Genomic DNA, 14,014 nt, shown 5'->3' with positions numbered 1-14,014 from the left:
CAATGTACAAGTACAAGTACAAACACACATCCGTGATGTTGTTGAAATGTCCACTGTCCCCCATCATATAGGCAGCTCCCCACAAACAGTCACAATGTACACTGTCATGCAGTCTGAAAGTAAACATGTAGAATGCATCAACATACATGTGAACACAATGTTTAACTGCATCTCCCCTTCACATTGCAGAGGGAAATTCAACACCTCCTGCAGAGCAGTCCCAACCTCTCTTCTCTGATGACGAAGAGGACCACCATACCTTCGACTCCGATGCCCTCCAACAGCTCGTGGAGAGCCTCCGCAGCCCACTTCCAGGAGCAGGGCAGCCCAGCTGTGGAAATATACCTTTTTAGGGGTACACTGGTGTAGGGTCACCCTTTTGTCCACAGGTTCAAAAACCAAGAAAGTAGAAATCAGCACTGGAGTAGGAATAACACGTCCACACAGCACTCTCAAGTGTTGCCTGAGGTAGTCCACTGAAGTCATAGAACACAGAGCTTATATACAGATTTTGTGCATTGAAGCATGTGAACAGAAATAGGAAGACAAGTTTTAGAAATAGTTTTCAGCAAACAAGGACAGATGAAAAACCACATGGTCAGCAAAGTGGGAGGGGGAGCAGGAGTGCTTATGGCAGTAGCAAATGATTGACATTCAACAGATGTCCTGGCAGCTACAAACTCTCAGCACGTACATTGCTTTTAGCTGAGTCAGGAAGTCAACTAAAACAGATAGCACAGGTAGGAAAAAAGACGAGCAGCAGAGGACGGGAGAATTACGAAGGAAACAAAATGGACACCTCAGCCAAAATGGCTGTTGCTTATGCCAAATAAATATTACACATTTTCCACAGACGGCCCTTTTGGCATAAGCGAAGACATTTTTCTCATGCTTCTAAAGGGGTACAATAAATGTCATATATATCGATTAACATCATATCGCTGACTTCTCGGTCTATTGCTAACTGGGCATTTACATTTTGGACATTTGTTTTAGATGGTAGACAAGTAGTGCAAGTGGAAATACAGAGGGAACAAAGCATTGGCCCACATTGAATACATAAACAACCAGAGAAGAGAATAGCTATAATTATGAACAAGGCCGACAATATTTTCAATCCCCATCCAGAAAATACGTTCCAGAACCATCCAGCCCAAGTCCATGTTCCTGAATCTTGATGTATCTCAGTGACTAATTTATGCATTTTGGAAATAACCGCATATGCAGAAGGTGAATTGTCCGGTGTGAAGACACAACAGCTGGATCCGATGATACACCATGCTCCAGTCTATAATATTCCCATGTGGTCTCTGGCTGGTCGACCTCAGAGACATCGATTGCACGCTTTCCCCTACTACCAGCATGGTGATCGAACAATTGCAAATCTTGATGGTAGGTTGGGGAAGTTAAAACACAGGTGGTAGAAGGAAGGCTATGTAACAGGTACCAGACCAGCCTGGATGTAGGAAGTAGTATGCCTTAGTTCCACAAACAAAATAAGTGTGACGTGATGCAAGGAAGCTGCTTCGGCCTCTCATAGATATCTGTAACACTGTAGTACAGTTACTGTGGTTCACTGGCACATCGCCTGTACTTTGTACACAACGGGGCCAGCAATCATGACAACAGAAATAACAAGTGGTCCATTTCCTTTAGCCGACCTAGAATTTGGATACACATAGTTTGTTGCTGCATTTCCTTTGCTATATTCTTCCATTTCCAAAGCAGTCCCTTTTGCTTATGGGTCCCCATCTTCGTTGGGGTAACAGACTTTGTTCATTAGAGGCATATGGAAGTTTGAACCAAGCTGGACATGAGCCATTGTGAGAGAATGGCAGCGGTGACAATGGGATTCCTTTTATTTTCTGATTAGGAGGAATCTTGAAACAAACCCAACAGTTAGTAGCATTACTTAGCTGGTGTGTCTGATGCAACATTTGAAGAAGTTAATTGTTTCTCAGATTTTGCCGGTATCCCTGTTCATGTTGCGGCAAATCAAAATGATAGTGCTCTTTTGCAGCAAGTGATGTAACAGTAATGTTAGGTAAGGAGCAGGGACATCTTAAGGATTTTTGGGGCCCTGGGCCGAACGTATTTTGGGGGCCCCTGTTTGGAAAAGCTTTGAATTTATGATCCAATTTCAGCTTTTTCGTGCCCCTTCGGCCAGGTCACTGACACTGCACAGGCACACTAGTGCAAATTCTAAATGTGTTTAAATCTAATATTCAGGGGAAGTGATGTGTTTTCAATATTGTAACACAGCAGCAGCTCACTAACATTACTGCAAATAACCTCTTTGACACCCTCTCTTTTGATCTAAACGAACCTTTTTTTTATGGATTTTGCATGAAACATAAACACAACATTTCTCTGCAAAATGTCTGTAATAGATTCTACCACATCACTCACATTAAAAATAAATTAAAGGAAAACAGTATGTAAAACAATCTGTCTAAGAATTACTCAAGGTCACCAGGGCAAGACTCTGCAGGACAGAGCTGGCTCTAACAAGGGGCCTCCTGAAAGGCTGGGGCCCTGGGCCAGAGCCCACTTTGCCCATGCCTTAAAACGTCTCTGGTAAGGAGGCTCCAGGCATTACCTCTTCCACTACCCACATTACAGTAGCGATGATGGCAGCAGTAAAAGTCAACCAAGGATACAGATTGTACAGCCATTGCACGTTGTCGCAGCGGTCTCCTTGTTCTTAGGCAAGCTCATTTTCATTGGCAAACAACAAAATAGATGATGTCCTAAGGTCCTGGGCAGGCGTTGGTTTCTTCACTAACGTTGAGACGAGTAGTCACTAATGGGCTATCCCCCTTTGTAGTCAGTCTTTAACCACCCAGGACAGTGGCTCAATCAGTCTCTTTCTGCGCTGAAATGTCTTTCTTCCTGGATCGAAGCAGATATCTAGATGTACCAGGGATCGAGTGGTCCGGGAAGACTTCCTCAGGTCCTTCAGGTGACGCAGCTCGTACTTTCTCGGTGACCAGGATGTTGCGGTGGTCTGTCAACACACAGGGCTCACGAAGGAAGAGCTTCCCGCACCTGCTGATAAATAGAAGATAAGCTGTCAATTAACTGGGACAAATAGTTACTCATCAACATGTCTGGGGTACCTAATACTGGTGCAGAACAAAGGGATTGGCATGACTGTTAGAAGGCATTCTGACATTCAGTAGTCTATGGGAAAGGCATTGGAGTGTCTTTAGTCAAAAAGGGCCAACAAAGGTTTAATAATGTGTGAAAAAATGCCTACAAACAAAAAGGTGAGGCCAATCAGTGCACGAACATCCTTCTGAGTGCAGGGTACAGGAGTGTCTAGAATGGTCTGAATGCGGTTTGGTGTGAGTGCATGTCCCCCCTTAGACAGGAGGTGACCTAAATAGGTAACCTGCTGTCTACAAAATTGTAATTTCTTTCTAGAGACTTTGTGATGATGGGAGGCAAGAAATAGTAACAATGACAGTGTTCCTTCTTCACACTAGGTAAGGACGCCAGAGCGGCATCCTCATTGATAAGACGGGATCTCTCAACCATTGGATAATTGATAGTTAAAATAACACGCACACCTTCTGGGAAACAACGTAATGTGGCAAGAAAATATTTAAGCATATCGATACCCACAATATTGTCAGGTGTGGTAGGGAAACGCAAAAAAATGGACATGCTGTAGTGAATTTGTTAAGTCCGAATTCAAGTGACTGTGAAATCGGGCTAGGTGTCCCATTGAATCCTATTGATGTTATCATTGTGATGGACAGGGGAGCCCTAGGGACCAATTTTTTAGACAGAGCACTACAGTTAGTCCCTGTTTCAACCAAAAACCGATCAGTAGATCCCAAGACATTTGCATCAACATAAGGACCCATTTGATCTTCTGGCACCTCAACCGGTTCCTAACCCCATCCTAGGCATAATCGGAATCTGCAAGGGCATCAGCAGAATAATCAGACATTTGATATTGATTTTGTTTATCAAAAGTATTAGAGTAATTTGGTCTTTGTTCAACTGCTTCAAATCTAGGGTGCGCTCCTATAGCTCCCCTGTTTCCTGAATTCCCTGGGCGTCCTCTCATACTTCTCCTTCCCCGCTGATACTACTGACCTCGCAAAAGGGGGCACTCCAGGTGTATACATTGCGCATCCGCCTCTTCCACCTCCCCTAAATGGTGGACCATATACTTGAGCCAACATAACTTTTGTCTTTAATTCTTTAACCTTCTTATCCTCCCTGCCTTTTGCTTTCTGTTCCTGTCGCGCATAATATTGGGCCATGGTCAAAAGGGACACTGAGGAAGACGTGGTACAAGACCTCTCGCTGGCCTTTAAGCGACTAACTATTTCTGGTAACATATTAACAACAAATGTATCCACAAACACATGTTTACCCGTATGAAGACAAAAGCAAAGTGCGGCTGACCAGGGTTCAGCACCTCAGTTCCAATGTTTAGAAAAAAGTACAAAATCTGTGCAACTACTACCGGAGTCCGCCGCACTTCCACTCCACTGGAAACCAGATAAATCAATTCCTACAAAGAAGGAAGGTGCACCTTCCTTCTTTGTACGAAATGTTTACCCGTATCATCGGCCAATGACTGACCACTAAAATCATGGATTGTCTCCTCAAATCTTGAAAAGAGATCGGAAATTGACTCATCCTTTTTCTGTTTACAGGACGCTAACGTGGTCCAATCTATTTTCTTAGGGGGTATGAGAGTCCTTAACTTGGTCACAATAGCTTTAGGAAGATCTAATATCTTCTTCTGAGGTTTCTGCGCAGGCTCCCTTTCCGCATCTATTCTTTCTAATTCCACCCAGGTGTCACCAAATGCCACATTGTCATCTATTTTACGTATTGTTCTCCACATGTCAAAAGGCAAAATAAGCCCAAAGAACATATCAATATCTGGCAAGGTCATAGTGCAGGAGCTAATTGCTCCTTCCACCTCCTCATAGAAGGTGGCAGGATTTTTCCGGGGGTCGGGCAAAGCAGCTTGAAGAGCCATCACATCAGCTCTACTCCAAGGAGTATAAACCCAATATATAAAATATCCCTTTGGCTCTAATTCCTGAGAATTTGTCTACAATCAAATATTACCTCCCAAACGAATTTTTCTACAAAATAAAATTGCTCTGCACTGTTCCACTGTTGAACCATAGTTTAAATGAGCGATGCCGCGTGAACTTTAATTTATCTTTTTCTGCTCTAGTCAAAGTAGAGTGAGTCTGTCGCCCACCTTGCTTATCTTTATCTTTTTCTTCTGAAGACAAATGCTCCTTATCAAAAACCTCATCCTCAGGGGCACTTGGAGTGGGGAATTTATACGGGGGTGGGGGTTGATCTAACAGGATGCAGTCATCCTGAGGTTTATTAAGTATGGGATAAATAGGGCGCATAAGAGGGTCCTGGCCATTTACCTCTAATCGACATTCCCTATCTTCTTTTTCTATTATTTCCTTTTTTTCTTTCTTTTTAGGTCTCGCTCTCGAGACCTATTGTCGCCGAGATGCCTCTCAAGGGAGTCAGACCGGGGCACGCGCAGCGATTGGGGTCGGGGTCTGTGGACGCGCTTGCGCAGACGCACAGACACACGCGCGCGCGCGCGCGCACACACATACCCCGCCGCTGCCGACCCCCTCACCGCATCCGCTGCTGCCTAACGAGCGCGCACGCACACACCTCGCCACCGCCGCCGCCCCCCCTGTACAAAAAGCATTGGCAAAGCCAATAGGTCTCGCATTTGAGACTATTGGCTCATCCATTGCCTTTGAATCATGCTCTATAGCCTGGGCATTGCAGACTTTGCCAGACCTATCATTGGCAAAGTCTGCAATGCCCAGGCTATAGAGCATGATTCAAAGGCAATGGATGAGCCAATAGTCTCAAAGGCGAGACCTATTGGCTTTGCCAATGCTTGTGTTAAGCAGGCATTGTCAGGGTGCAGAGCGGGGCTGCTGGTTCCTCTGCAGGCGGCAGCAGAAGGGGTTTGCTCGGTGGAGAGGGTGCACGCAATAGAAACAGGACATCCACGAGGGTGCACGTACATCCTAACATTCACACACACCTCGCTCCCCCATTTTGCTGCAGCAGCGCGCCCAGCAGCCCCCTCACCATGACCACCAACGACTCGGTGCAGATCCAGTTCGGTCTCATCAACTGCGGCAACAAGTACCTGACGGCGGAGACCTTCGGCTTCAAGATCAACGCTTCGGCCACCAGCATGAAGAAGAAGCAGATCTGGACGCTGGAGCAGGGGCCCGAGGACTCGACGTCCGTCTTCCTGCGCAGCCACCTGGGCCGCTACCTGGCCGCTGAGGAGCTGGCCGCCGAGGCGCCGGCCCCCGAGTGCCGCTTCGCCATCGTGGCGCACGACGACGGCCGCTGGTTGCTGCAGTCCGAGGCGCTACCTGGGCGGCAGCGAGGACCGCATCAGCTGCTTCGCACAGACCATGGGCACGGGCGAGCGCTGGAGCGTGCACCTGGCCATGCACCCGCAGGTCAACCTCTACAGCCTGAGCCGCAAGCGCTACGCACACCGCGCGTGCCGTGCCCTGGGGCGTGGACGCGCTCATCACCCTGCTCTTCCAGGAGCAGCGCTACAGCGTGCAGACGGCCGACCACCGCCTGCTGGCGCACGACGGCGGCCTGCGCGATGCCCCCGACCGCGCCACCGGCTACACGCTGCAGTTCCGCGCCGGCAAGGTGGCCTGTCGCGACTGGGAGGGCCTCTACCTGGCCCCCTCGGGCCCCAGCGGCACGCTCAAGTCCAGCAAGAGCGGCAAGGACGAGCTCTGCTGGAGCAGAGCTAACCGCAGGTGGTGCTCAAGGCGGGCAACGACCGGAACGTGTCCACCCGGCAAGGTGAGGTGGTGACTGGGGACATGATTCTTCCACTTAATCCTACAACCGCTGAGGACTCCTGAAGCTATCATATTTTTTGTCAGAACAATGAGTGATTACCCAGTCATCGCTTGCTTCCTGCATGCTCACGTGCGCTGCAGTTATTTTTGGTTTTATTTCTCTTGCTCTCATACAACAAAGCGATCGCTTTCGCGATCGCATGTTCTATACAGCACTGGCTACTACCAAACAAAACTTGTTTAATGAGTGAATGCCTCGATTTACACGTATTGCCACGTGAAAGCCAAGCCTGCTGGCTTTGTCAATGCCTATTTATAGTTAGAACGGTGCTGTGCTGCTCACTGTTGGCTTCAAACAAGTCGAGTCCGTTCATACCTAGGAGATGTTCAAAGCCACTGTATTTTAAGACCGTCACCTAATGCACAAACAGACTATGCAGGTGTGTGGCACAATTCAGAGGTTGTTTCATACGCAGTACGGCTTGCTCCGTGCACATGTGACGCTTAGGAAGTACTCCATCCGAGCCAGGCACACACTGGTCTGTCAACACGACACCTGAACAAGAACACTTGAGGATACGTCCAGCGCCTCCCACTCAAAGGCGGAACCGATGACAAGCGGAACAATGGCGCGCGCCCTGGGGGGTGTTTCAAGAGTGGCTGAGAGCCGGCCTTCATCTACGCGATTAATCTTCTTAGTCAAGTCATGGACAAACATGGCGCTGCAGTGTGAGAACAAATACTCCACTGTACGATGATTGTTGTAAAGAATAGGGAAACTTTGTCAGGTTATAGAAGACTGCACACTTCATTTATGACAGCCTGCAGTGATAAAAACTTTAATATCGGTGTCGGCTCTCAGTGGCGGTCCTTCCATTGGGGGCGTTGGGGCGTTGCCCCCCAGCCCACTCCCCGTGCCCGCAGCTTCCTCGGCGTCTCTGAATTTAAGTAAACTCTCAGTTTACTTACGTTCAGAGACGCTGAGGGGGAACTGTCAGTCAGTATGACGTTGGACCGCCCACCCACTTCAGAGACAGGCAGCCAGCAGCACACAAGTGCGCATGAGTGGGGACGGAGGGCGATTTTTGCACCGTGCCCAGTCATGCGCACTCGTGTTTACAAAGGCTGGCGCATGCCCATTAGGAGAGCGAGGGTTGAGCCAAGGCTCAAACCTCGGTCTCCAATGGGTAGGCGGGCGGAGCGTAAGCCTGCTCTAAGCCAATCCTGGTGCTGCTCCAGCACCAGGATTGGCTGAGAGGGGTCTTGCAATGCATGCCAGCACTGATGGGCTGTTCCAGTGAGTAGGCGCCAGAAGTAACGGAAACGGACCCGAGGCGGCGCGGACGGTGGACCCGGACCTGCTCAGGACAGGTAGGATTTAATAAAAAAAAATGTCCCCCCCCCCGCACACGACACGAGCCGCGGCTGCAAAGGAATTGAACAGTTCTCGTTTTTGGCTCATTCTCTGTCAGGGACTCCAAGGCTCTTACACGACCTCGCTTTCTCCATGCCTCCACTTTTCACTGTCTCCCTCCTTCGTTTCCTTATTGATAGGAAATTGTGAGTGGATTTTGCCAAATACGTTTATAACGAGCGCTATAAAGGAAAACGTATTGCGTTTCAAGGGAGCAATTCAACTCTTCCGACTTCCCCTGATTGCACCGGCATCTATCTGCCTGTGTAAACACTAACCTTATTCTTCCCAAATTAATTGGCAAAAATGTGAGCATGGTCTGCTGTTGGAGCATTTCTTTGACAAATACTAAATTATGGCTAAAAAGGCGGTGTTTACGTCAATACACATACTTAACTAACTTCATTAGGTCAGGCCAATCTTTTACTCTGACCGTGTGACTAGCGAAAAAAGTAAGCACCATATGTCTATAGGAGTCCAGACACCCGTAGCATCTCACCTTTAACAAAACCATGTCCTTGCCCTATTCAACCCACCCCCAATCAATCAATCAATCAATCAAACAGTGACACTTGTAAAGCGCGCTACATACCCGTAGGGTCTCAAGGCGCTGGGGGGGGGGAGGGGGGGGGTGCCGCTACTGCTCGAACAGCCAGGTCTTCAGCTTCTTCCTGAAGGAGAGGTGGTCTTGAGTCAGGCGCAGGTCGGTCGGGAGGGAGTTCCAGGTCTTGGCGGCCAGGTAGGAGAAGGACCTTCCTCCTGTAGTCGCTCTTCGGATGCGGGGGACGGCGGCGAGGGCGTGGTTGGCTGATCGGAGGTGGCGTTTGGGAGCGTGGAAGTTGACTCGGCTGTTGAGGTAGCTCGGGCCCCCAGACCCCCAAAGCCTTAGTTTTAATGTTAGGGGCGTTATATATACCCGGTTGTGAAAGTCTGGCCCCCTTGCGTGATATAGGCATTCTAGTCTGATGTATGGCTTTTGTATGAGACCTCAGACAGCAGCAGTCAGGTTCGGACTGGGACAGAAAATAAACCCGGGCACAAAAGTTAAAGTGAGCCCCACTAGTGAATTAGAAAGCTAAAAAAATGTTTCCCAGCTTCTAAATTCGAACAGTCTTTAGCGTGTAAAAAACACACAGTAAAAGTGTCTTGCCCATTTGGAAGCCTGCTTGAATTTGAGCTTGTCGCAGGCATAGTATTGATAATATAAACTGCCTGATTTGATAATTGAGTTAATTTACATCCGAGAAAGGGCTCTGGGAGTTCTCAGAAGCTTATATTTACATCTGTAACATTGATATTTTATCTACGTGTAATCAAATAAAAACATCATCACCTCCACAATGATTTAACTCACTTTGATTTTTCGAAGAAGTGTTATGTTGTTTTTCTCCTCTGTTTTTTTCTGCTGTTCAGATGTAGTAGCATGCAATTCCAGAGTGGCAGGCATTTCCTGGATTTTACAACTTGTAAAAACTGGCTGGAGGGCGTTCCTAATACCAGCTATATGATATTAGGATAAATATATCCAGCTTCCTGTGACCTTAAAGAACCCTGCGCTCTGCTAGTCCTTCCGTTGCTCACATGAGGGTTTTGAGTAGTCTGGTACTTACAGTCGTACAACATGGAGCAAGGTGGACAGATAACTCCTGAAAGGGTAATACTTTTTAAGTGCGCGCATTCATAATTTAATGTTCACCCTATTTATTTAGTCGCATGGCATGCATTTATTTCTTGCACTATTCCTGTACCGTGATTGGCATAATTTAGGGAGGGAATGAAAGGGGGCAATTATTTTACATATCACCGGTAAACAATGGCGAGGGAAGGAGAAGAGGGTTGTGGCAGACTGGTATATGTGTTTTTCAAGTTCTCGGTAATCCACTGGAGGCTGTTCTATAAATGATTATTGAAGGGATGCAAGCTAGCCTATAATTACAGGAAAGAAAGTGGCCGCTCTGGCATTTCATAACTATGTGCCCTCAAAGTGCTTTGTGAGTTTGTCACCAATGATAATTTAGATAGAGGCTCATTACTGAACATCGCAACACTTTAAAAACCTTTAGCCTTCAAGCTGGAAAAGAAAGGACTATTTTAATGGCGAGGTTCTTTTGTGTTCTCTTGAAAAATTCAATACGTCATTGACTATTAGTGTAGTCTACCGCCTGTATTCTAATGGGAGCGCATAGATAAATTGCATGTATCTTCAAGACTTGAACAAATCAATGCAAACATGTTAGTGATGGTGGCGGGATGGGGAGTTGTCTTGAAAAATATGCAGGATTGCTACAAAGGAGTGAGCACATTTTGTAGTTTCTCTTCACGAGAGAACCTGCAAAGCGATCTGGTCTACAGTATCTTTGAGGACGACATTATTTTTGTAAAGTTTCCATATTAGTAATCGAGAGCTTTTACTATAGCTAGCAGGGGCAAAATAAGGTTGCTTTGTGCCATCAGTATGTGAAAATTGTCCCACCAGCTCCCAATTGGTTGTAAAGGACGAGATAATCTAGCTGCAATGTCACTTTACCTACTGCACTATAGCTGCACGAGGACCATGGGGTTTGCTCTATACATTGCTTAATAGACATTCTAGGTCATGTGAACTCGGTAACGCTCTTGGTATTCAGTCTTTGTTGCAACCAATTGTTGGTTTAAATGTGTCTTTGATTTTGTAAGTCATGATTATCAAATGGGCATGAATAATAAGTCACCAAACTTATTTCGGTGTTACAGGATAAGGGAAACAGAAGTATCAAATTAGAAGGGTAAAGATGAAGAACATGAAGGATTTATGTGTAAACAGAGGGCAGGAAATGTATAGAATGTGTTACCTTTCCATACTGCCATCATAGCTATGGGCAAGATTCATTCAAACGCAGAAACACATTTAAAAGGCACATTTCTGAGTGTATTTTTCCAGCACTAGGTCTCGGCAGTAGAAGTAATTGTTAATAAAGTGATGATATATGTCAGACTTGCGTGTCGCGGCATCTTTTTCATTCCTTTTACCGTTCCGGTTAGCAGGGAAAGTGCGTAGTTTGATGCCAATGTACCCGGCACATTTCTTACTTACATAGTGTTAACATGTGCAGAAAGTGACATAATAATGAAATACTACCCTGCATTACACTGTAAAATGTAGTCAACCCTGCTGCATTATTTGGTACTTCCTGTTGCATAATTCCAGAGGACCTGATTAAAGTGCTGCTGCTCTTTCGGTCCTTGAGAGAGGTGGAGAGAAGCAAAGGAGAGAGATGGGAGGGTAATAGGGGTCATAAGGAGGAGGCTGGGGCATTGCTGGGTGTATTGCATTAATAACCTTCCTGCTTCCTCATATTTGCTTGAAAATGCTCCATTTATCCTCTATTCTTTCAAAATTTTCTCGGGGGAGAACCCCCGATCCCCCCGAAGGTTGTTTAGGCTCGCTCGCTGGGCTCGCTCGCCTCAGTGCAGAACTGTCATAATTTAACACCACACCACTTTCAAATGTCACCAGCCGCCACTGCTCAACATCCAGTGATTCTGGGCAAATCACTTAATCTCCCGTGCCTACCAAAGCAATGAATGTGTGTGTCCTTGTGTAAGGGAACTGGTGCTCATGTAATGTGGTCCAATACCTTCGGGTCGCGCTATACAACACAGAAAACAAGCATTTGCAATGCAATAGGTCCCGCAGTTACACGAGTTAAAGCTATTGGCATTGTAAATGACAATGCCAATAGGCATTGTTATTTGCAATGTCAATAGCTCAAACTCGCGTAAATGCGAGACCAAATGCATTGCAAATGCTTGTTTCTTTTTCTAATTCTAGCGATTTTTTATATATCGTTTTTTGTTGTTCTTTTTTTGCTATAGCTTCTGCTCTTTTCACTCTCTCTCGTATTTCTTTCTCTCACATACGCACACAATCAAACATATCCTGTCTATTTTTTCTTTCAAATAAACACTACTCTACATAGTGAACCTTTTTAAAACCAAATGACCCATTCAGATGCCATTGTAGATCAGAATCTTTCTTTGTGTATTTGTTCCACAGTGTACTGTACATTATGGAAGGAATACCATATTTGACATATATGTCTTTATTAGGTGTCCCCTCTGGGGGAGCCGGCTGACTTTTTTTTTTCTTTCAAGTTTACTTTGGTACCACCAGAGCAGCAACATCACCTACAGAGTGTGCTGAGAACAGGCATGCTCTACAAATATTAGTAAAATATTACTATGTTAAACAAATATTTTAAAAGGAGAAAAATCTCCACATTACCTGCCTTCAATTTTTGCAAAAACTGAATAACAAATTCAAGCAAAAAGCCCAGGCTTAACAAATCAAGAGTGTCGCTTTAGCGACCTTTCCAAACAGAAGACTCCAACTCCCACCTGCTGATCTCTGGTCGATCTACTGGTCACTACAAAAGCGCGCCAAAGAAAACCCCAGTCAAGACCAGCACCACCTGGAGGGTCAAATCAGGAAAACCGGAAAAGTCACGTCGGCCTGAAAAGTCAAAGGTCTCCTCGTGCAGTGCACTTGCTCAGTGAAATTCCAATCCTCCGTCAAGACCACTCCTTCGGGCGGCCGCGTCTCCGATGGGGTCCCACGACAGGTGCCAACTGTGGAAATATACCTTTTTAGGGGTACACAGGTGCAGGGTTACACTTTTGTCCACAGGTTCAAAAACCAACAAAGTAGAGATCAGCACTGGAGTAGGAATAAATAACAAGTTTATTAATCACTCATGAGTGGGACCATGTCCACACAGCACTCTCAAGTGCTGCCTGAGGTAGTACACTGAAGTCACAGAACACAGAGCTTATATACAGATTTTGTGCATTGTAAGCATGTGAGCAGAAATAGGAAGACAAGTTTTAGAAATAGATTCCAGCAAACAAGGACAGATGAAAAAATCACATGGTCAGCAAAGTGGGAGGGGGAGCGGGAGTGCTTATGGCATGTCGTGGCGCACCTTGGGTTTTCTGCTCGGGATGACGCTGATGCTATAGAGGGTTCCCCCTCCCATCCGTCCCCAACCGGATTCGTATGAAAGACCCTCGGGTTCGGGAGACAGGTGGGCGAGGGAAGGAAGGGAGGAGTCAGCTGGGAGAGATACCTGCAACGAGACAAAGAGAGGGGATTTAGATGCTATTCATTCTCTCCCTGCGGCTAGAGCGTTCCCCCACATGTTCCCAGTGTTACCTGCCTCTTCCTCTCTTCCCTTGGCGGGTGGAGCTGGAATTAGTGCCCAAGACAAGGTCTCGATCCAGTTGAATGCACTGGGGCGAGGCCACAAGCTCGCAGGTGAGGTCTAAGCCGACCTCTGATTATGCTTTCGTTCCAGGCTCTGGGCGTGAATGACCCAAATGCGTTTTTTGAGCTTCACGGGAGCCGACGATGGCGCTTCTACTCAAGACCCAGGAATCCGTGGGGCCGAGGAGCGCCGGGAAGATAGGCTCATGAACTGAGGAAATGGAGATCTGGAGCACCCTGTAACCGCTGGTGGCGCTTCCACTCTAAGCCCAGGAATCCTTGGGGCCGAGGAGCGCCGGGATAGCGGGTTCTGAGGGGGCGCTGCGAGGAACACCAAAGAAAGGACAAAACAGCAGGAGAAGCTCCTGCGCGGAAGAACAGAGGGCACTCGTTACCCCCCGCGCTCAGTAGGATGGAGCAGAGGAGCGGGATGTGCCAATCGGGTGCCGAGGATAGCCCGGAACCTCCGAGGTCTCTTCGGGCGTTTGTAGTGGT

General features: G+C 46.9%; 1 pseudogene; it reads left to right on the top strand.

Moving 5' to 3' along the window:
• Positions 1-6,115: 6,115 nt before the first annotated feature.
• Positions 6,116-6,926, top strand: LOC146833681 (fascin pseudogene; annotated as a pseudogene).
• The last annotated feature ends 7,088 nt before the right edge of the window (positions 6,927-14,014 follow it).

This window comes from Triturus cristatus, chromosome 4_2, assembly GCF_964204655.1.
Source record: "Triturus cristatus chromosome 4_2, aTriCri1.1, whole genome shotgun sequence".
In the NCBI taxonomy this organism is placed as follows: Eukaryota; Metazoa; Chordata; class Amphibia; order Caudata; family Salamandridae; genus Triturus; species Triturus cristatus.
The sequence above is the reverse complement of the archived record's forward strand: the minus strand, read 5'-3'. Positions and strand labels throughout refer to the sequence as shown.